Below are 21,525 nucleotides of genomic sequence, written 5' to 3'. Positions count from 1 at the left end.
GTTCCAAGAAGTGGCCGCCTCTCACCATTTGGGACACCTGTCCCCCCCATATTTACTCCCTTGGGGCCTGGGGGCCTCATGAACAGAGATCCTTCACTGAAGGCAGAGGGCTCCACCACACCCTCCCCATCAGTCTCTGTTCCCTCTACTTCTTATAACAGCTTTGTCACTTCTGGCTTCTGGCCAACCACCTCTCCCAAGGTGCAGTGTCTACATTACAGGAAGAAATTGGTTCTGTCCCATGGCCATGTAAGAGGGAAGTCCAGCCAAAAGGCCACTGCAATCATCTCCTCCATCCACGGTGCTTCTCAGCTGCTGGCATTTCTTCACTCACTCAAACCTTCTTTTCACTTGCCCATCCTCCGTCCCCTCTCAATTCTCAGCTGGGGAGGATCAGTGTTTTTACAGCTTCCATTGTCTCAGCACCAAAGGGGTTAAAACTTCAGCCACGGTCTGCTGGGGGCACCTCGCCCCACCTTCTTCTCCTGGCCATGGTGCCCGCACAAAATATCAAATTTCAAGCCAGCACAGTCTCTCTCACTCTCTCCCAGAGGGGGTGCTGCCCAAACATCCCAGGTCTCCTCCACCCCTGCACCTTGCAGGGCTCCGGCCTCCCTTCCCACAGGCCACATGGCCTCCCCTGCCCCACCCAGACGCAGCTGGGCAGGGGAGAGGTCAGATCCACTCACCAACCGGACTCAAAAACGAGAGTCCCTCTGGGAATCCTCTGCTTTTAACCCCTGTGTGTTCTCAGAGGCGTATCCAGGTCCCTAGTGGCCACACCAGGTGCCAATTTTCAAATCTAATTAGTTTGACCACAACTTTCTCAGAAACTCACTTCCTGGTCATATCACAACACCCCCATCCCCAAAATGGCGGCAACCGTGTGGTCAGGATCCAAGATGGCGGCAGGCACATGGCGGGCCCCCCAGCTTCCCTTTCTTCTTCCCACAATCCCTTTTGCCTGCCTATCCCCTCCTCCAACCCCTTCCAGTCCCACAGCCCCTTCCTTCCCTCGGACACCCCTTCCTCCATGTTCCCTCCCTGCATGACATCATCCTGCAACCCCACCTCTGGATGTTGTAATCTTGGTTCCCAATGCCCTAGGGTGACTTTATGATGGTCGTATCCCCAATCATGTGTTCTATTTATGATGGATATTCTATTCTGTGCCTTCAAAATTGGTTCTCAGAGCAAAGGCAGGGAGAAAAGCACAGAGTTTTTGTTAGCAGCCTCACTCACTCTCTCACATTTGGCTGAACTGTTGATGTCTGGGAACAGCCAGGGCAGAACATGGTGCTCCTTTTGCTTTTTAGTTAGTTAGTTTAGCTAGCTGAGGCAGTCCGAGCTTTCCCTGGACTGTTTTTCTTTCCCTCTTTGAACCATTCGAACCTGCTCCAGACTGGAGCCTGGGAAAACACCAGGAACACTTTGCAGCCTGTCGGGGCCCACTCTGCAGCCTTTCCCAGTGCCAGAGGGACTGAAAGCAGAGCAACCACCCACCAGAGAGACTTTCTGAATTCGTCATCTCTTCAGAGCAGTGAATGAGTTTGGTCATCCAGTATTGTTCATTCTGTGTGCTGGGGAGTGCTCTGCCTGTTAAATAAAGAGGTTCTTTTCCCTTCTCTCCAAGGAATCCTTCCAAAACTGGTTAAGGGAGGGAGCCGTGTGGGTTTGCTTTCTGGAGGGGCCTCCTTTGCAGGTTTTCTCCCAAATTTGCCCTAAACCAGGACAAATGCTTGGTGCCCAACATGAGATGAGAGAGAGTGGAAAAAACCCTGGTCTGATGGCATTTTGGTCGCCATTACTCTGTGTTGGTATAAAGCAGTTAATAGCCATGAATTCATCATGTCTCTTGGGGTGGAGGCTTGCATGCATTTCTAGTCCCTAGGTTTTTTTGAGATCTTAATAGCTCTATAGCCTCTAGGTTTATTTTCTTATCAAGAAATAGCTCTGGTATTGTCCCTACGTAGTTTTTGCAGTAGAGGGGCACGGACTAGAATAGCTATCCTGCTGGGTTTGGTGGCAATGACTTGTAGGAAGTTTATAAAGCTGCTCAGGTCTGTTCCAGGTATGAATGGTTCATGGTTATGGTTATGCACCCAGTTTTTTTAGAGGAGGACCAGGGGATGAGGCTTTTTAGCCTTTGTTTTCCTTCTTCTCCTCTGAATCTGTTACATGCCTATTGGAGAATGTTCAGCATTCCCTGAATGTTAGAGATCATTTTTTCTGGTATTTAATCTGGTAAGCTTCCTCTATACAGTCTGCAGCTTCTCTAGAATGAGGGCTGAGATTTCTAGTGGGGCTGATGCGACCCCTGAGCCAGGAGTAGACCCAGGCGTGGAAAATCCTGAGTGGTGTGGGAAGTTGGAGGATATGGGCCAAATCCTGAAGGAATTTTCTGACCCTATAGTCTGGGACTTTCCACATGAACAAATTCAGAACCCAGCTGAGGTGGGGAAATACCTGAAAGAGAAGTGCCATGATGACCCTAAGGAGAAAAAGATCACTGCGTAAGCTGGGCCCTGGCATATGCTTATTACACACTGCTAGATACTGTAGGGCAGAAGACAGAGGAAGGGAGGCAGAGAGATCAATCAGCAGCTATCCCAGTCACTCAGGCTGCAGCCAACACCCCAGTTACATAGCCAGTAGCTAAACCTGACAGTGAGCCTCAACCAATGGCTGTTGCTACTAGCACAATAAGCTGAAAGTGCACAAACAAGACCCATCGACCAGTAGATGATGATGATGCAGAAGAAGGACCCTCAATGCTTCCTGACATGAAATCAGGAGTCAAAGCAACTGGCACAAGATCAGAAGCCAATCTTGAGTCATTTTCCCTGAAGGACCTTCATGGCCTAAGAAAAGATTACACTCTACGACCTGATGCATTTATAGTTGGTTAGTCTGTCTTTGGATTACTGCAGGTGAGGCTACAGTTCTGAATGGCACTGAAGTGAGGCATTTGGGATTCCTGTCACATGATCCTGTCATCGACCAAGGAGGGCTAGCCCTCACAGCCTCTGGGCACACATCCTGGAAGGTGCAGCACAAAGATATCCGTGTGCAGATGATCTCTACATGCAGCAAACCCAGTGGAAGACTATAGAACAAGGGATCCAACACCTGAGAGAAATGGCAGTGGCAAAGATTATCTTCTCAGATAACATAACAACTAGGAATGCAGACTTGGTACCATGTACATCTGTGATGTGGCAAAAAATTGTACAATTTGGGCCACATAAATATGCTTCTACTTTAGCCATAATGAAAGGGGATGACAGGGATGAGACCATGATTGATATGGCCAAGAAGCTCCAAGCATATGCAGATGCTTTACATGGCCCAACACATGCCAGAATCACAGCGGTGGAACCATGTCTGCAGAAATCACAGGAGAAGATAGAGCAGAATCATAAAGAAACTCAGGGAGACTAAAGAGGACCTTCTCCAAATCTCGGCAGTACAGATCAGAGGTTCTGGTATCCAATGCAGATGGATACCACATGGGGAGAGAAGGTTGTTGCCTCCACTGGGGTGTGACGACGTGGTTCAGGAACAGCACCGCAGCCACCTCAGACTGCACGGGCCAATTACTCGCAGACACCAATGTGGTGGACGGTAAAATGGCATTTATTTCTGAGTTGCACAGCATTATATAGCCTGGGGCTACATCACTTCCATGTAACTCGCGTAACTTTCGTAACATAGGGGGGATCCCGTCTTTCCCTACAGCACGTAATCTTCCGACCACCTGTCCCTATCTTCCCACACTTCCCCCTTCTCCATGTTTAACCAAAGGCAGTAACATCCATAAAGTAACCACTTGTAATCCAACGGTATTAAACTGTAAGCTATCAAGCTATTCAAACCTGAGTTATCAAACTTTAATATCACTGTTAGCTGTTCAAAATGTTTTGCTAGTTCAACTAGCATGATGTTAATTGAATCTAAACGATTTCTAACAAACAACACTAACTTGTTTAAAATACAGGGTCCAAAGATTAATGCCAAAAGTATCATAATACAAGGGCCTATGAGAGTGGAGATAAGGGTGGGTTAGCCACAGGGATTGGTTGAACCATGACTCAAACCATCCCTGTTGGCTTTCGCTCTCTTTCTTCCTTGAGGCCAGTCTTTCTCTCAGTTCGGCCATTGAGTCCTGTATGACTCCCGTATGGTCTGCGTAAAAACAGCATTCCTCTCTCAGGGCAACACACAGACCTCCCTGTTGCATAAGCAAGAGGTCCAGGCCTTGTCTGTTTTGCAAGATGACCTCTGAAAGAGAAGAGAGGGATTTTTCTAAAAGGGAGATGGATTCTTCAATTTTTTGCAAGTCCTTGCCAATGGTTGCCTGTAGCTGGGAAAGTTCTTGACGCTGGGTTATAAGGGCTGAACCGCCTGTACCTGTGCTGGAAGCTCCCAAAGCGAGGAGCACTGCAAAGGTGAGACTGGTCATCACTTCCCTTTTGTGGAGCTGGCAAGGCTCGTCAGACAGAAGATACATTTCTTCCTCTTGATGATACAGGACCCTAGGGACAATAAGAAGTTGGACACAAATGTCAACGGAAAAATTGAAATGATCAAGGTACACACAAGGGCTGACCCCAGATTGCTGACATATCCACATTCCTGGCCCAGAAGGGATCGCCCATTTGTCCAAACTTTGGGGCTGTGTGAACTCGTCACAAATGACACCTTTTTGTCTAGCTACACTTGCGTTACCCAAACATTTGCCCAGACCCGTAATCTGACTCAAAGTGATTCCTCTTCGGGAGGTATCCCACCTACACTGGGGTGGATTTTGTAATGTTCAGTAGTTGAAGGAGACATTCAAGGCAACGCCCTCATAAAAGGGTGGTTTTGAGTCATAACACAGCCAGCACGACTCAGTGAGATCCAGATTTGATTGGTTCAGGGACAAAAAGGTAGTATTTAGCATGTTAAACAGTGGGTCATAAAAAGCTGGCTTGGGCGCTGAAAGGGCGGGTGGTGTAGAGGTGGGATTAGGTGCGTGTGTCTCATGCGTGGGTTTGACAGTAACTGCGGTTCTTTCTCCGGCCCTGTTTCCTGCAAGGATTGGGTTAGGTCCAAGAGAGATGGGCGTCACCTGTGGGAGTCTAATGATTTGAATGTTCACCCAATGGTCACCAAAGGCGCAGACGAATACTGACCAAACTTTACCAGTAGCCCAACTTTTGTGTGTTGGCTGCTGGATAGTCATTGTATAGCTTTTGCAGGTGTGTTTAGTTCCATCTTGGGGTCTGTATGATCCATCCATCGCTAATTTAGGTTCCTGACAGCCATTGGGAGCATAGTTAACTGGAAGAAACCTGTCAGGCTGCTGTGGCTGCCGTCTGTCACTTGTCACAATGGTTTCGCACCCCCAGTATCCACAGTAGCCGTATCCTGGGTAATTACAATAGCTTTTGCCTGGGTTAGAGGTGGGGCACCAATAGGTCTGATACAATGATGACTCCCCGAAATTGGGAAACCCCATCTGTGAAGGGAATATGTCCTTTAGCTTAAATTTAAAAGACGGGCTGCCTGGTCCTACAGTTTCTTTGATTGCCACATCACCTGAAAGGTGATGCAGGACTCACCTGAATGGCTGATGAGGGTAATGCTCAGCATCAGTTGTGCTGACAAACCCTAACAACACAATGATGCAAAGGTACCGTTGCCGTTTCATCATCGCCCATACGGGGTCCTTGGATGCTGTTGCGCCGTCCGATGGCTTGTTGTTGTTCTTTGGCTCTAGGAGTCCTGGGTGCTGCCAAGGCACTGTGTCTTTTTCCGGCATGTGGTCATATGGGTTACGAGGACAACCACAGATCCAGTCCTGCAAAAAGAAACTCACAGCTTTCATTAGCTTGATTCTGCATCTCTGGCTTAATGGACTTGAGCGGACACCACTTAATTCTATCGTCTTATTTAACTGTGGCATACCCTCGCCCCATTAGGACTATCTTCCACCCTTGTTCCCACTCTCCAAGCTCGTTCTTAATAATGACTGGTGGGCCTTCTTCCAAAGCTTGGGTGGCCCAACGTTTCTGGGTTGGGCTTTTTGCCTCATCACCTCTAGAGAACTGGTTTAATGCTAGCATTGCAGTAGCTAGCAGGCGCACCTGGTCTCCTGGGGGAATAGCATTGGTGAAGCCCTCTGCTTTAGCTAATACCTCTAACTTGTTTTTTAAAGTCTGGTTCGCCCGCGCGACTATGGCCTGCCCTGTGCTATTGTATGGAATGCCATGTACCAGAGTGATGTTCCACTTGGAAGCAAATGCTTGGGCAGACTTAGAGGTGAAGTTTGGGCCATTGTCCGTTTTAATTTGGTTTGGGACACCAAGCCATGCCATAGCTGTTAACCAATGTTGGATAGTTGCCTTGGAGTTAGTTTTGGAGTGTTGTGTGGCTACGATCACTGCACTGTATGTATCTATGGTTACTGCTAACCAGGCTCGAGGCTTCAACAGTTGGCAAAGGGTGAAATCCGTTTGCCACACCTCGGAGGCTTTAAGGCCTCTAGGATTGACTCCACTGGACCATAGTGGGGCCTTCTGACAATGTGGGCATGGAGCAACAATGTGTTTTGCATCAGTGATAGGGATTCCGCACTTCTTTGTTAATGCTTTGGCTCCAATGTGAAGTGTTTTGTGCAACTGATGGGCACAAAACATAGTGTCCATAGCCTCTTTGCTGCGGCATCTCTTTATCATTGCCGATTTGAAAAAACCCTTTAATCGGGTCATGGCTGTTGATACAGATAACGAATGTGGTGCCTTCTTGGGAACAGAGTGCTTCTTCAATTTTCGCTGCCATGTCGGATGTTGACATGCCGAGCCTAGACATGGCTAGGCTGAGCTTGGCAACGAACATGGAGTCAGTCACCACGTTAAGATGCTCTGTGGTGAACAGCCCGCATGCCAGTACTAGGGCCACTGCTTCTAATTGCTGGACTGAGAGTGCATGATCGGCATTTTAATGCAGCGCCATTGTTCTTCAGCTTGCCATACCACTGCTGCTGTCGAAGACGCTGAGGATGCGTCGGTGAAAACAGTCGGTCCCAGCAAAGGTCGGTCCATCACTTTCTGTGGGAGGTCAATGTCTATGACTCTTAGCAGCTTGGTCCACAGAGGTTTCGCGGCGTATTGGAGCTCAACGGCAAACCTAAGGAGAACTAAGGCCAGGTGTTCTGACATTGCTGTTGATAGGGTGGGAAGCTGCCTGCGGAAAGGTAGATGTATTCTAGCAGGCTCAACGACTAAGTGACTCAGGGTGAGTTTTCTACCTTTCATGATGAGGTTGCCGAGACACTCAACACCCGGGGAGAATGCGCGTAGTGGCTTTCCCAAAACTACCCACTGTATGGGCCTAGCTTCATTAGGAGTTCCTTGAGCTAGCACTCCTAACCCCCCTCCTTCTGTGAAGCAGACATACAGATCAAGCGTTATGCTCGGATTCCATCTTGAGAGTGAGCCAGAGGACATCTAGCATTCAACGAAATCAAGCAAGTTTATTGCCTCTGGGGCTAGAGACTTTCTCCCATGCCTGCTTCCCTTGCAAAAGAAGATATAGCGGAGACATAATTTCAGGGGGAATTAAAAAAATGTTGCGAAGCCATTGTAGAGATCCCACCAGCTGTTGTTCATCGTGGAGCATCTTGACGTTCCTACGGATTTTTATTTGTGGAGGAGTTACATAGGAGCCCATGATTTGCACTCCTAAAATGGTCACGCAGGGTCCCTTTTTTATTTTGGCGTCTGCAATTTCGAACCCACTTGCTTGCAAGGTTTGTGAAACAGAAGACACTAATCGGTCTACTTGACTTGCTGATTGTGCGGCGATCAAGATGTCATCCATATACTGGATGATGGTGGCGGTGGGGTCTTCACCTCGGACTGATGTCAATGCTCGATCTACTGTGATTTGGCAGATAGTGGGGGAGTGACCATGCCTTGGGTCGACACTGTCCCCTGAAAACGCAGATTGGGATGCTGGCTGTTCAGGAACATGACGGAAAAGGCAAACCGCTCTTTGTCTTCCTTGTGCAGTGGTATTGAGAAAAAACAGCCTTTAATGTCAAGCACTGCGCAATGCTGTCCTTCTGGTATCATGGAGTTTGCAGGCAGCAGGGTTTGGACAGGGCCATTGGTTGAATTTTCTTGTTTACTTCACACAAATCATGAAAGAGCTGATAGCTCCTTGGGAATCACGAAGATTGGGGTGTTCCAGGAGCTGGTGGAGGGCTCTATGTGACCTTGTTGCAGCTGACAATCAAGTAACTCAAGAAGGGCAGTCATTCGAGGGTCTGGCAAGGACCACTGCTCGACCCACACCGGGTTATGGGACTTCCATGTCAGCTTGATTGGGAAGGGTGGGTGTGCGGCAGTGGCACTCAAGCTAAATTTGTCACCCTGACTTTTATTTGGGCTAGGGCATCTCTTCCTAGCAAAGGCGGAACTCCTGACATGACATATGGGAAGAGAGTGATGGTTTTTTCAGGTCCATTCTCCGTAAGGAGCGTTATAGCTATTAGTTGGGTACTCTTGCAGGCTCAGGACGATCCCCCGACTCCGCCTACCGGGGGAGCTTCTTCCAATTTCCAGCGTGAAGGCCAGTTTGTTTCTGGGATAACCATAATGTCCACTCCAGTATCGATCAGAAAGGGGATGTTGATGATGATGTTGTCTGAAGGGGAATTCTGGGGGAACTTGTAGAGGGGAACATCGTAAAGGCAGCAACTTCCCCACACTATGGGAGGGTTATTGCATTCTACGGCCAGGGCCACCCAGGGGTCTTGATCCCCGGGGGCGATACTAGTTGATTCGAGGTTGTTCCCAAATTTCATTGAGTCGTTGGGTAGGTAGCAGAACCAGTTGCTATTTGGGAGGGTGGCAGATTTGGTAGCCTCCTGTTCCATCCGGGGTAGGCCCAGGAAACAAAACATCCTCACTTTGGGTAAACAATCTCCATATTGCATTCTACTTTGGCACAACACACACACAGCAAATGAGATAAGAATTGTGTTTTCCCTTTCTCTCAGTTTCAGAGACTGTTAATCTCAGAAATCCTTGGGAAGAATTGTGCCTTGCTTTTCTCTATGAAAGGAAACGTGGCAACAGTTCATGGCTATGGTTCCAGTTCCACCACTGTTCCACTTTTTCCATGGTTACTCCACTGCTGCTCCAAAGCTGCTCCAGTGCTGCTCTGGGGATGTTCCTCTGAACTCTGAGCACAGTTCCTCTACTCGTCCACCACAGTTCCACCACAGCTCCAGCACTGCTCCAGCACTGCTCATCTCCCGCTGATCCAGAGCTCCGTCTCTGCTCCTCCCCTGCTCCCCTGTTGTTCCACGGCTGCTGCTTCTGTTCCAGTGCTGCTGCCACAGCTGCAGTGTCACAGAGAGGGTAATGTTCAGGCAGCAAAGCTGTGGTGTCACAGACACCAGGACAAGAGAAATGCCACCGCTGTGGTGTCGCAGAAAGGGGAACACAGTAGCTGCCAGGGCTGTGGTGTCACAAAGGGGAACATTTGGGGCTGCCATCCCTGCAGTGTCATAGAGAGGGGAATGTTGGGGCTGCCACTGCAATGCTGTCGTCATAGAGAGGAGATGCTGGGAGTGCCACCTCTGTAGTGTCACAGAGAGGGGAACGCTGGCGTTACAATTGCTTTGGTGTCATAGACAAGGTGACATTGGTATTGCCACTGCTGTCATGTCACAGAGAGGAGAACCCTGAGGTTGCTAGCACTGTAGTGTCACTGATAGGAGGAGAAAACTAGGGCTGCAAATGTTCATGTGTCACAGAGACAGGAATGTTGGAACTGCCCCTGGGGTGCTGTCATAGAGAGTAGAACTTTGGGCGGTCACCCCTGTAGTGTCACAGAGAGGGGAACATTGGAGCTTCCACCGCTGCAGTGCCACAGAGAGGGGGACGTTGGGGCTACCACAGCAGTGGTGTCACTGAGAGAATTTTGGGGCTGCCACCTGTTGTGGTGCATGGTTCATTTGGTTTGTTCTGTTTCCCCCTAAAGTTATAATGGTTCAGTCCTGGGGTCCCCCCCTCCCCACTTCCTCCCCTGGCAACCCCTCCTTTTGAGAGTGTCAGTTTATTGTCTCCACCCCTGTTCCACTGGTTACCCTCTGTCAATCCTTCCCTGAGTTCCTGTCCATCACCCACTGTCCCCTTCCCTCTTTCCAGAAAGTTCTCCCCTCTTCGGTGGGTGATTGGATCGGGAACAAGAGTCCCTCCCTGTCACATTCCCTATTGGCGAGCCGGCATGTTTCTCACGAGTTTGTTCCCTCCCAAGTTCTCCCTCATTGGTTGATGTGTTGTATGTTCCGCCCCCTTTATAATCGGCTGTACCCCCACCTCGTGGTCTCGACTCGGCTGGCTGCCCTGGAGACATTAAACTCTGGACTTTGCCCCCGAGACGAGTCCCTCTTTTCTTACTTCGCCTTCCTGCTGATCACTGCTGCCTCCTGCTGAGGCGCTCCCCGGATGCCCCCGGCGCATCTGGGCAGTGCCCCCCCGGCTGTCAGCTGCTGTGCCTTCAGCTCGGCCGGTGCAGCCTCCTCCCCAGCCTGGGGGAGTAGAGAAAAAAACCTCGGAGAGCAGCTCGGCACCACCACTGTGGTATCACAGACAGGAGAACATTGGGGCTTCCACAGCTGCGGTGTCACAAGGAGGGGAAAGTTGAGGTTGTGACCGCTGTGGTGTCACAGACAGTGGAAGACTGGGGCTGCCACTGCTGTGTTGTCACAGAGAGGCGAATGCTGGGGCTGCTGCTTCTGTTTTCATGGAGAGGGAAACGTTGGGTCTGCCACCAATGTGGTGTCAGAGAGATTGGCACCTTGGGGCTGCCACCACAGTTTTCTCATAGAGAGGGGAATCTTTGGTTTGCCACTGTGCTGGTGTCAGACAGAGGGGAACGCTGGGGGTGTCACCTCTGGTGTCACAGCGAGGGGGACTAGGGGGAGTGCCACAGCTGTGTTGTCACAGAGAAGGGAACGCTGGGGCTGTAACTGCTGTGGAGTCAGAGAGAGGGGAATGTTGGGATTGCCACCACTGTGGTGTCACAGAGAAGGGAATGCTGGCGCTGCTACTGCTCTGGTGTGACAGAGAAGGGAATGTTGGGGCAGCCATTGATGTGGGGTCATAAAGAGTGGAATTTTGGAGCTGCCACCCTTGTGGTCTCACAGAGAGAGGAATGTTGGAATTGCCACAGATGTGGTGTCACTGACAGAGGAACGCTGCCAAACCTCCCCTGGTACTGTGCCCACTCCAGTGCTGCTCCTCTGTGACACTGCAGGGCCTCCTGAGAACATTGTGACACTACAGGGCCTCCTGGGGACATAGTGACACTGCAGGGACTCATGGGATCACAGGGGCCCTGTCACACTCCAGGCCCTTGTAGAATCCAGAGGCCCATTAAATGTTCTCCACCTACGCCTTCTAGAGCCCTGCAGCAATTCCTGCTGCTTCCCTCAATCTGGATCAGCCTGATGGGATCGCTCTGGTGTGCAGAGCCAGCCCCTGCAGGACAAAGCGCTCGGAGCCGCTCTGTGTCCCACGGTGTCGGCATCTCCTGTGCCGCTCCACGGCCGTGGGGCCTCTGCCACCAATGTGCCACCAATGTTCCACCATTGTGCCATCAGTGTGCCACCTATCTGCCACCACTGTCCATGGCTGTGGTTCCTGTGACACCACTGTTCATGGCTTTGGTTCCTGTGCCACCAATGTTCATTATTGTAAATCAAAGGTGTCTCCAATGTTGGTGAGGGAATGAAGAAGTGGACTCCATTAATATCAGAAAGCTAATTAATTACTTTATTATACTATGCTGTATGCATTACATCTAAACTGAATCTGCCAAGCACTCATCTCTGCACACAACTGCACAGAACTGAATTATCTCGTGACTCTCCCCTGACTGTCAGCCGACAGTCCGACACACACACTCTCTTGGCCCTAATAGGCCCAGGAAACAAAACATCCTCACTTTGCGTAAACAATCTCCATATTGCATTCTACTTTGGCACAACGTAGGCACAGCAAATGAGATAAGAATTGTGTTTTCCCTTTCTCTGAGCTTCAGAGAATATTAATCTTAGAAATCCTTGGGAAGAATTGTGCCTTGCTTTTCTCTATGAAAGGAAATGTGGCAACAGTTCATGGCTGTGGTTCCTGTTCCACCACTGTTCCACCTTTTCCATGGTTACTCCTCTGCTGCTCCAAAGCTGCTCCAGTGCTGCTCTGGGGATCTTCCTCTGAACTCTGAGCACAGTTCCTCTGCTCATCCACCACAGTTCCACCACAGCTCCAGCACTGCTCCAGCACTGCTCATCTCCCGCTGATCCAGAGCTCCGTCTCTGCTCCTCCCCTGCTCCCCTGTTGTTCCACGGCTGCTGCTTCTGTTCCAGTGCTGCCGCCACAGCTGCAGTGTCACGGAGAGGGGAACGTTCAGGCATCACCCACTGTGGTGTCACAGAGACCAGGACAAGGGAACTGCCACAGCTGTGGTGTCACAGAGAGAGGAAGGTTGGGGCGGCTGCTGCTGTGGTGTCATAGAAGGGAACACTGGGGTTGCCACCGCTGTGCTGTCACAAAGAGGGGAACATTTGGGGCTGCCTCCCCTGCGGTGTCATAGAGAGGGGAGTGTTGGGGCTGCCACTGCAATGCTGTCATAGAGAGGAGAATGCTGGGAGTGCCACCTCTGTGGTGTCACAGAGAGGGGAACGCTGGGGGTGCAACTGCTTTGGTGTCATAGACAGGGTATTGCTACTGCTATCATGTCACTGACAGGGGAACACTGGGGCTGCAGATGTTGAGGTGTCACAGAGAGGGGAATGTTGGAACTGCCACTGTGGTGCTGTCATAGGGAGTACAACTTTGGATGGCCACCCCTGCAGTGTCACAGAGAGGGGAACTTTGGGGCTGCCACTCCTGGGGTTTCACAGAGAAGGGAAACTGGGCTTACAACTGCTTCAGTGTCATAGACAAGGTGACGTTGGTATTGCCACTGCTGTCATGTCACAATGGGGGAACAATGAGCTTGACAACACTGTAGTGTCACTGACAGGGGAACACTGGGGCTGCCAGTGCTGTGGTGTCACAGAGAGGTGATCGCTGGAGCTGCTACTTCTGTGTTTTCATAGACCAGGGGAACGCTGGGTCTGCCACCGATGTGGTGTCAGAGGAATTGGAACCTTGGGTCTGTCACCACTGATTTCTCATAGAGAGGGGAATCTTTGGTTTGCCACTGTGCTGGTGTCAGACAGAGGGGAACGCTGGGGGTGCCACCTATGGTGTCAGAGAGAGGGGGACTAGGGGGAGGGCCACAGCTGTGTTGTCACAGAGAGGGGAACGTGGGGGCTGTAACTGCTGTGGTGTCATAGAGAGAGGAATGTTGGGATTGCCACCACTGTGGCGTCACAGAGAGGGGAATGCTGGTGCTGCTACTGCTCTGGTGTGACAGAGAAGGAAATGTTGGTGCAGCCATTGATGTGGGGTCATAAAGAGTGGAATTTTGGAACTGCCACCCTTGTGGTCTCACAGAGAGGGAAATGTTGGAATTGCCACTGCTGTGGTCTCACAGAGCAGAGAACACTGCCAAACCTCCCCTGGTGCTGTGCCCACTCCAGTGCTGCTCCTCTGTGACACTGCAGGGCCTCCTGGGGACATTGTGACACTGCAGGGCCTCCTGGGGACACTGTGAAACTGCAGGGATTCATGGAGACATGGTGACACCACAGGGCCTCCTGGGGACATGGTGACACTGCTGAGACTGATGAGATCACAGGGGCCCTGTGACACTCCAGGCCCTTGTAGAATCCAGAGGCCACTTTAAGGCCATGGGCCCTCATGGAGTCAAGAGGAGACTGCCAACCTGTGGGGCTTCAGGAAACCTTCCACTGTGATCCCTCAGGGCCTCATGGTTCCCAGGAACCATTGTGACACTTCAGGACTGAATGGAACCAAGGGGACACTGTGACACTGCAGGACTGAATGGAACCAAGGTGACATTGTGACACTGTGGAATTGAGGGGATGCTGTGACACTCTGGTGCCTAAAGATGCCCAGGGGCCGTTGTGACCCTGTGGCTTGTGGAAACAAGGGGACACTGTGACACTGTGGGGTCTCAGGGAATCCAGGGACCCTCGTGACACAGTCAGGCCAGTTGGAAGAAAGGATCCATTGGGATACCTCAGGGCTTTGTGGTGTCCAAGAGTCCTTGAGACATTGCGGGACCTCATGAGACCAAAGGGGCCCTGGGCCTCTGTGGGGCCTCATGGAGCCAAAGGGGCCCTGGTGACACGGTGGCTGCTCAGAGATGTCTGTGGCTAGCCCTGTCTCCTGGCCCGTGCCAAGAGTGGCCACTCCCTATCTGCCCTTTGGGCCCGTTTGGCTGCTGGTACAAGCAGGGCTGCTTGTCTCCCAGAAGCAGCAGGCTGCTCTGTGCAGCTACTGATGTCCCGAGCCGAGAAATCCAGAGCAAAGGAAAGAGAGGGATCGCTTGTGTAGGTTCCCAAGAGGCTTTAATATCTGACAGGGTCCAGGGACAACTGACAGCAAATCCAGGGTTACAACAGCTGCAGTACGGGGGAGAGAACATGGGGAGGATACAAACCAGGACCAACGCAGGAAACCTGGGCAGGAGCACAGGGCGGCGTCCACATTATGACAACCAATGGGGAACAACAGGGCAGGAGAGCAGACTGAGCATACCAATAGGTATTCGAGGGATACAAGATGGACACAGAAGATTCTAGAGCTAAAGGTGGGGTTTATGTAATGGACAAGGGAGGTGGACAGGGTTTCCTGAGTGGCAGGGAAGGGTCTGGAATAAGGGGTAGGTCTTGAGGTAGATGGACCAGGGGATGGGAAGGTACATCTCCGGTGCAAACCAGTATGCATGGGGAACAACCAGAACAAACTACTTTCACTTATAACACAACTGTTTCATAACAAAGGAACTTACTACTGCTCCCTGGGATTCTGTGGGGCCTCCTGGAACCAAGGGGACTCAGAGACACTGCAGGGCCTCCTGGTTCTCAGTCTCTTCTGACACTTGTGTCCATCTACAGAGACACAAAACTGGGCAGCCTGAGCCTGTTGGTCCAGAATATTCCCATCTCCATGGGAGGACATTCCTGCCATCTGTGCTGCTGTGTGTTCCCTCCGCTCCCCGGGGGGAATTGAAGCCTACAAGAGACACCGACCACTCCTGTAGCTGACACCACAGGGCCTCCTGTGGGGTGGGAGCAGAGACATCTTTTCCTCCATCATGTTGCTCAGAGCTCATCCAACCAGGAATATTTCCAAGGATGGGGCATGCACCAGGTGTCTGGGAAACGTGTGCCAGTGTTTCACCAACCACAGCATCAAAGATTTCTTCCTTATCGCTAGTCTGAATTTATCCTCTTCTGCTTTAAATCCATTTTGTCTTCTCCAGCTGAGACAGACCCTACTAAAACATTTCTCCCCATGTTTCCTGTGAAGTTCCTTGAAGTCCTGCAAGGTCACTGTGGGGTCTTCCCATGGCCTTTTCTGATCTAGGCTGAACTGCCCCAACTCCCACAGCCTGTCTCTGCCACAGAGGTGCTCCAAGCATTTGGAGCATCTCAGCCTCTTCTGGAACTGCTCCACAAAGTCTGAGCCTTTCCTGTGCTGAGGACCCCACTGTAAAAGGTTGATGCAAAAGCACCAGTCATGTCTCTTCACAGAGAAAAGCAAGGCACGACTTCCCAAGAATATTTCTGAGATTCACATTCTCTGAACCCAGAAAAAGGAAACACAATTCTTATCTCATTTGCTGTGCCTGTGTTTGTGCAGAAGTTGAATGCAATATGTAGACTGTCTACCCAAAGTGATGGTGTTTTGTTTCCCTGGCCTATCAGGGCCAAGCGTGTGTGTGTGTCGGGACTGTCGGCAGTTGAGAGCAGAGTTGAGTGCTTGGCAGATTCAGTTTAGATGTAGTGTAATATAGTGTAATATAGTATGTAATATCGTAGTATAATATAGTAATTAATTATGCTTCTGATAGCCAAGGAGTCCTCTTCATCATTTCTCCTGCCATGGGCATCACAGTGAATACAATGGAGGGGAAATAACCTCATTGCTGAAATGCTGCTGAGAGCCGGAGGGACAGTTTCTGCACAGCTCATCCACAGCCCCGAGGGGGGCAGGGACATTCCCATGGGGTCCCTGAAGCTGCAGGGCCAATCTGCCCACACTGGGAGCCTCTGGCCATGTCCACTTCCTTCTGCCCGGGCTGTTAGCACGTGGTCAGTGGCTGTCCACTGCCACCCCCGTGACTGGCGCTGATCTCCAAGGAGGTCTGCATCTCTCCTTGGCCATTATTCTGCAATTGGAACCCTGTGGACACTTCATCAATTCCATCCCAAGAGCATGTCAGCACAGCAGTGATGTCACAGCACTTGTGCCTCTGGTCAAGGATCCCCCATGGGGACACTCTGGTCTCTGAGTCCTGGGGCACTCCACAGGAAAATCTTCCTGGACCCTGCAGCTCCTTGGGCAAGTTCCAGAGCAAACAGTTAAGGCAGTGGCCTGAAATGTTTTCATAGCTGGGCTACAACACGTCTGGGATGGATCCACATTGTCACTGGGGAAAGAGAGGTGCACAACCCTTCACTAAAGGCCTGGAATGTCAAACAGGAGTCACTGCCAAGGACAGCTCTCGGGAATCACTTCACCATGGCTTTTCCTTCCTGGAAGCCCAAGATATCTGAATGTCTTCCTAGTGCCTCAGTGCCTGGGTAAACAGCTCTTGTCAGAGATGCTGGCAGGGGACCAACAGCCCTGCTCCTCACAGGGCACCTCTGTTACCCCAATGAGCTGCGAGTGGCTGCCTGGGGACAGGTGCCCCCTTCCCCATGTCCCTGGGATGGGCACATCCTGCTCTGGGCCAGTGCTGGCCTCAGTTCAGGGCCAGGCCATTGCAGAGACCCTGTGTGGGGCCAAGGGCCCTGGGGAGCTGCAGCCCATGGCAGCCAGGACCAGGGCTGGAGTTTGAGCCTCGCTGGGGATGGGGTCCCTGGCACCCTGCATGTGGCAGCTGTGCAGAGCGGGACACGGGTGCTCTGGGTGGACACGGTGGCCGTGGGTGGGACAGGCTGAGGGGCAGGGCAGGGCACATTGGCCTCTGCACTCTGCTCTGGGGCTGGAGATGGGACTGCTTTGGGGCCAGCAGGGAAAGGGAAATGGAGTGGTCTGGCTGAGAGAACAAGCACACCTGAGGCATTGCCAAAGGCTCAGCCTTGTCTGCAAGGTGATCAACAGGTGATCAACACTGCCCAGTGCTCCCAGTGTCTCCAGGGGCTGCAGATCCCAATCACCTGCCTGCCCTTGACTCAAAGTCCTGCCACATTCCTGCTTTCCCTGAGTCTGGGGTCCTGATGCCCCTGGAAGAACGGTCAGTGCTCACCACTGTTTCCTCCAAGTGCCAGAGCAGGAAGAGGGACAATTCTGCTGGGGCCCAACAGATTTTGGGATGGGCTCAGCTCTGGGCTGTCCCACAGGGAAAGCTCTGGGAGGGAAGGGGCAGCAGGAGATGGGGGATCTGGCACTGGGGGTGTTGGAGGATGGATTGTGTTGGACTGGGGGTTGTCCCCACAGGGTCCCCAGATGCCTTTGGCTCCCTGCCTGCCCCCCTTGGCCCCCCAGGTGCCTGGGCCCTTTCAGGGGCAGCTGCCCCATGCAGGAAGCTGGATGGATGCTGGGCAAGGGGGCTGGATCCATGCCACAGGTGGGGTGGACTCTGTGCCAGGGCTGGGCTTGTGGCCAGGGCTGGTGGCTGTGCCAAGCCGGGCTTTGGCCTGGGGGCTGGCAGGGAGGGTGCAGGGAGGAGTCCCAGCAGGGATAAAGGTGCTCCTCACCTGCTGCAGCCTCAGGCAGCGCTGCCCAGAGCCAGAGGAAGATGAAGGTGGCTGTGCTCAGCGTGGCCCTGCTCTTCTGCATCCTGCTGTGCCCCCCGGCACAGGCCAAGGTGAGGCACCAGCCAAACGCTGTCCCCACATCCTGCCCTTTCTGCCCTCCCTTCCCACTCTTTTGAACCTTCCTCTGTGCCCCTGACCATTCCTGAGTCCTTTCCTTCCGTGTTTCCCCTCAGTCCTTTGCATTTCTTCCTGTCCAATGCAGGAGGGTCCCCCTGTACAATTCCCTGACTCACTCCCCACTCCCACACCATCTCTCAGTCCTGTTGCTTTTGTCCCTACCCGTCCTCATTCTTCTGTCCCCATCAAGCCCCTCTCTTGCACTCCCATGTCCCCACACCTCAATTCCTTTCTCCTCCCCTGTACCTCACACCCTGCTCCTTCCATGCCCCCAGCCCTGTCTCATGGGCCCTCAGTTGACCCCAGATCAGTGTCTTTGGGTCTCCCCCACCTCCAGCAGATTTCCTTGGAGGCCCTGAATTCCTATCCCTCTGCCTGGGCCCTGCTCCCTGCACCCGTGTCCCCCCACAGCCCCACAAGGGCCAGTCCAGACCAAGCCTTTGTTCTCCTTTCCAGGCTCTCCTGGAAGGAACCCAAGATGATCTCCGGGAGGTGAGTGGGCTGCTGGCATTGGAGGGCATCCCCTCAGGGAATTGGGTGGCAGTTCAGTCCCCCCATCCCTCGCTGGCACTGGGGACATCCCAGTGACCAGTCAGGTCTCCTGGTCTCTCTGCAGGTGGATTTAGGCAATGTCGTGGACCTGGAGACGCCTCTGGTGGGTACCACGAGTTCTGCCGGTGTCAGACCCTCCCCTTGCATGGCCACCACAGCCCAGCCCATCCCAGTCTGTCCCAGCACAGCCCAGTGCACCCCTACTGACAGCCCAGACAACGCCCTGCCCCACGGCTCCTCGCCAGGGAAGCCTTTGCCCAGGGCCCCTGCTGCATTCCCGTCCCTGTCACCCCAGGACCCCCTGGATGAGCCAGGACGCAGCCCCTGCCCCAGCTGTGCCTCTTGGCCAGGAGCCCAGTGCTTCTGGGCAGGAGCACAGCAGCTCCTGCACCCCATTGCTCCTGCAGCCCCTTCCCCAAGGGCCCCCTGCTCTCCCCTGCCTCCCAGTCCAGCCCAGTGCCCCCAGTGTGTCTCTAACGCTGCCTTTGTCCCCAGCCCCCTCTGCCTGAAAGAATAGAGCATCTTCTGCGTGTGAAGCGCCTGGCTGCCTCTCTGGATGCCTAGGTGAGCCGTGCCTGCAGGGACAGGGGTGGGGACAAAGCCCATCCATGGCCCAGTGTGCTCCAGAGTCACGTTCTGGCGTTTGTCTTTTAGGATTGGAAGCTGTGGGGACACCCGTGTCCCGATCCCCTCTGGTGGCATGAGGAGATGATCATCCCTGGAGGAACCCTCTGATCCCCTGGGAGCCCTGGGCCATTTCCCCTCAATAATCAATAATCAATAAACCCTTTCAGCAAAGTCACACTGTGTGTCTGTGAATCCATGTCTATATGTATTTTACAAACAAAAATCCCCCAAATTTTGAAGAGGTTTCCTCCAGAGGTGTTCTCTTGTCCCTGTGTCCATCTGCACATCCCGTCACTCTGTCACTGTCACCTCCACACATCTCTGACCCCGCTGGCACCTCCCAGGTTGGCGCTGAGCTCCTCCCTCCTGCTCCCCAGCCCCAGCAATGACCATGGCAGGGAGCTCAGAGCAGGAGGAGCCAGACCAGGGATGGAGAAGGAGCATCTGGCAGAGGCAGGAAGAATCCCCCATTCCAGGGGCTGTGTGGCGTGCACGGGGGGCAGCTGTGTCCCCTGCCAGCCCCAGGGCTGCAAAGCAGGGAGGAGATGTCTCAGCTGCCTCAGCTGAATCGCTTCCCTCAGCCCTTGGCCTGGGAAGTCTCTGGCTGCAGCACAACCTGCATAGGAGACTTTGCACCTGGAAGAGAAAAGAAAGGAATTGTTTCTGCCCTCTCCCTCATCCCTCCCCTTGTGCTGATTTTCTCGTCATCTGTTAGCAAAACCAACCAAAAAGCATCTGCACTGAGGTGTTTCCGAGGGTCAGTTCCTAAATAGGGCTAAAGGAAGGTTTTCTGCCAGGGCAAAAGAGAGAAATGTGGGAGTTGATCTGAGAGTTGCACACATGACAGTTTCTAAACACTGGAAATGCAGAGGCTACAACAACAGAGTTTGCAGTTTGAACGGTCCATTTTCCTCCCTCTTCCCAATGCTCATTTGTTCCATCCCAACTCCAGAGGAGCAGATTCTGGAAAGCAGACCTGCAGGGAGTCTTGGACGCCTCATCCCAGAGAGAGAGGAAGGAAGAGTGAAATCAGGGAAAGATATCCATTTGTTTTCTGGATCGTAATGACCACAAATAGCTCTGTACTCCTTGTGCAATATCCAGGTGATGAGGCACATTGCTCCTTTTTAACGCCAAATCCCAGCACTTTGGGAATAGTTTCAGGACTAGAACATACCACAGGCCAATAATTGACCCAGTTTCGTTCCTAAATCAGAAATCATGAAACTTGTCCCAAGCTGTGCTTCCCTGCAGTAAAGAAGGCAGTTTGATTGCTTTTGTCCTGAGTATCTCCTGAGTTCATGACTTCAGATGGACTGGAACGGTCCTGGCACCCGAAAAGCGGCCACAATGAGCAGGATCAAACCCCCAGCTCACCATTCAATGTTCTCCATCCCTGCCTTCCAGAGCCCAGCAGCAATTCCTGCTTCTGTCCCCACTCTGGATCAGCCTGCTGGGATCGCTCTGGTGTGCAGAGCCAGCCCCTGCAGGACAAAGCGCTCGGAGCCGCTCTGTCCTGCAGCGTCGGCATCTCCTGTGCCGCTCCACGGCCGTGGGGCCTGTGCCACCAGTGTGCCTCCAATGTGACACTAATGCACTGGCAATGTGCCACCAATACGCCACCACTGTTCATGGCCGTGGGTTTTGTGCCACCACTGTTCAAGGTTGTAGTTCCTATCCCACCACTGTTCATGGTTATAGTAAAATCAGGCAACCCCGGAGGCAGGAAATTATTGGCATCTGACTCCAAGGCTTTGGAATACTGAACAAACTTGCTTTATTAAAACTGTATTATATTACATTATACTCTACTATAACTACACTACATAGAACACTCAAGAATACTTACTACTAACTTAAAACTTGGGACTGTATGCAGACCCACAGTCCACACAGCTATGACCTGATAAGCGAATTGACATAAAGAACCTCCACCCGATTCCAATTACCAAATTCCTGGAGGTAAACAACCTTCCCAACACATTCCACATGTGCAAAACACCAGGAGCAGTAAGCAGAGATCAAAATTGTTTTCCCTCTGTGCTTCTCCCAGAAAAAACCTGAGAGAGAGAATTATGTCTCTCTCTGTTCAGAGGGCGCGTGAATACCACACATGGCTGTGGTTCCGGTGCCACCACTGTGGAACCTTTTCCATGGTTACTCCACTGCTGTTCAAAAGCTGCTCCAGTGCTGCTCTGAGCATGGTCCAGCACAGTTCCCCTGCTCGTCCACCACTGCTCCAGCACTGCTCCACCACAGCTCCAGCA

Source organism: Passer domesticus, chromosome 29 (assembly GCF_036417665.1).
Source record: "Passer domesticus isolate bPasDom1 chromosome 29, bPasDom1.hap1, whole genome shotgun sequence".
Classification (NCBI taxonomy): Eukaryota; Metazoa; Chordata; class Aves; order Passeriformes; family Passeridae; genus Passer; species Passer domesticus.
This window is presented reverse-complemented; position numbering follows the sequence as displayed.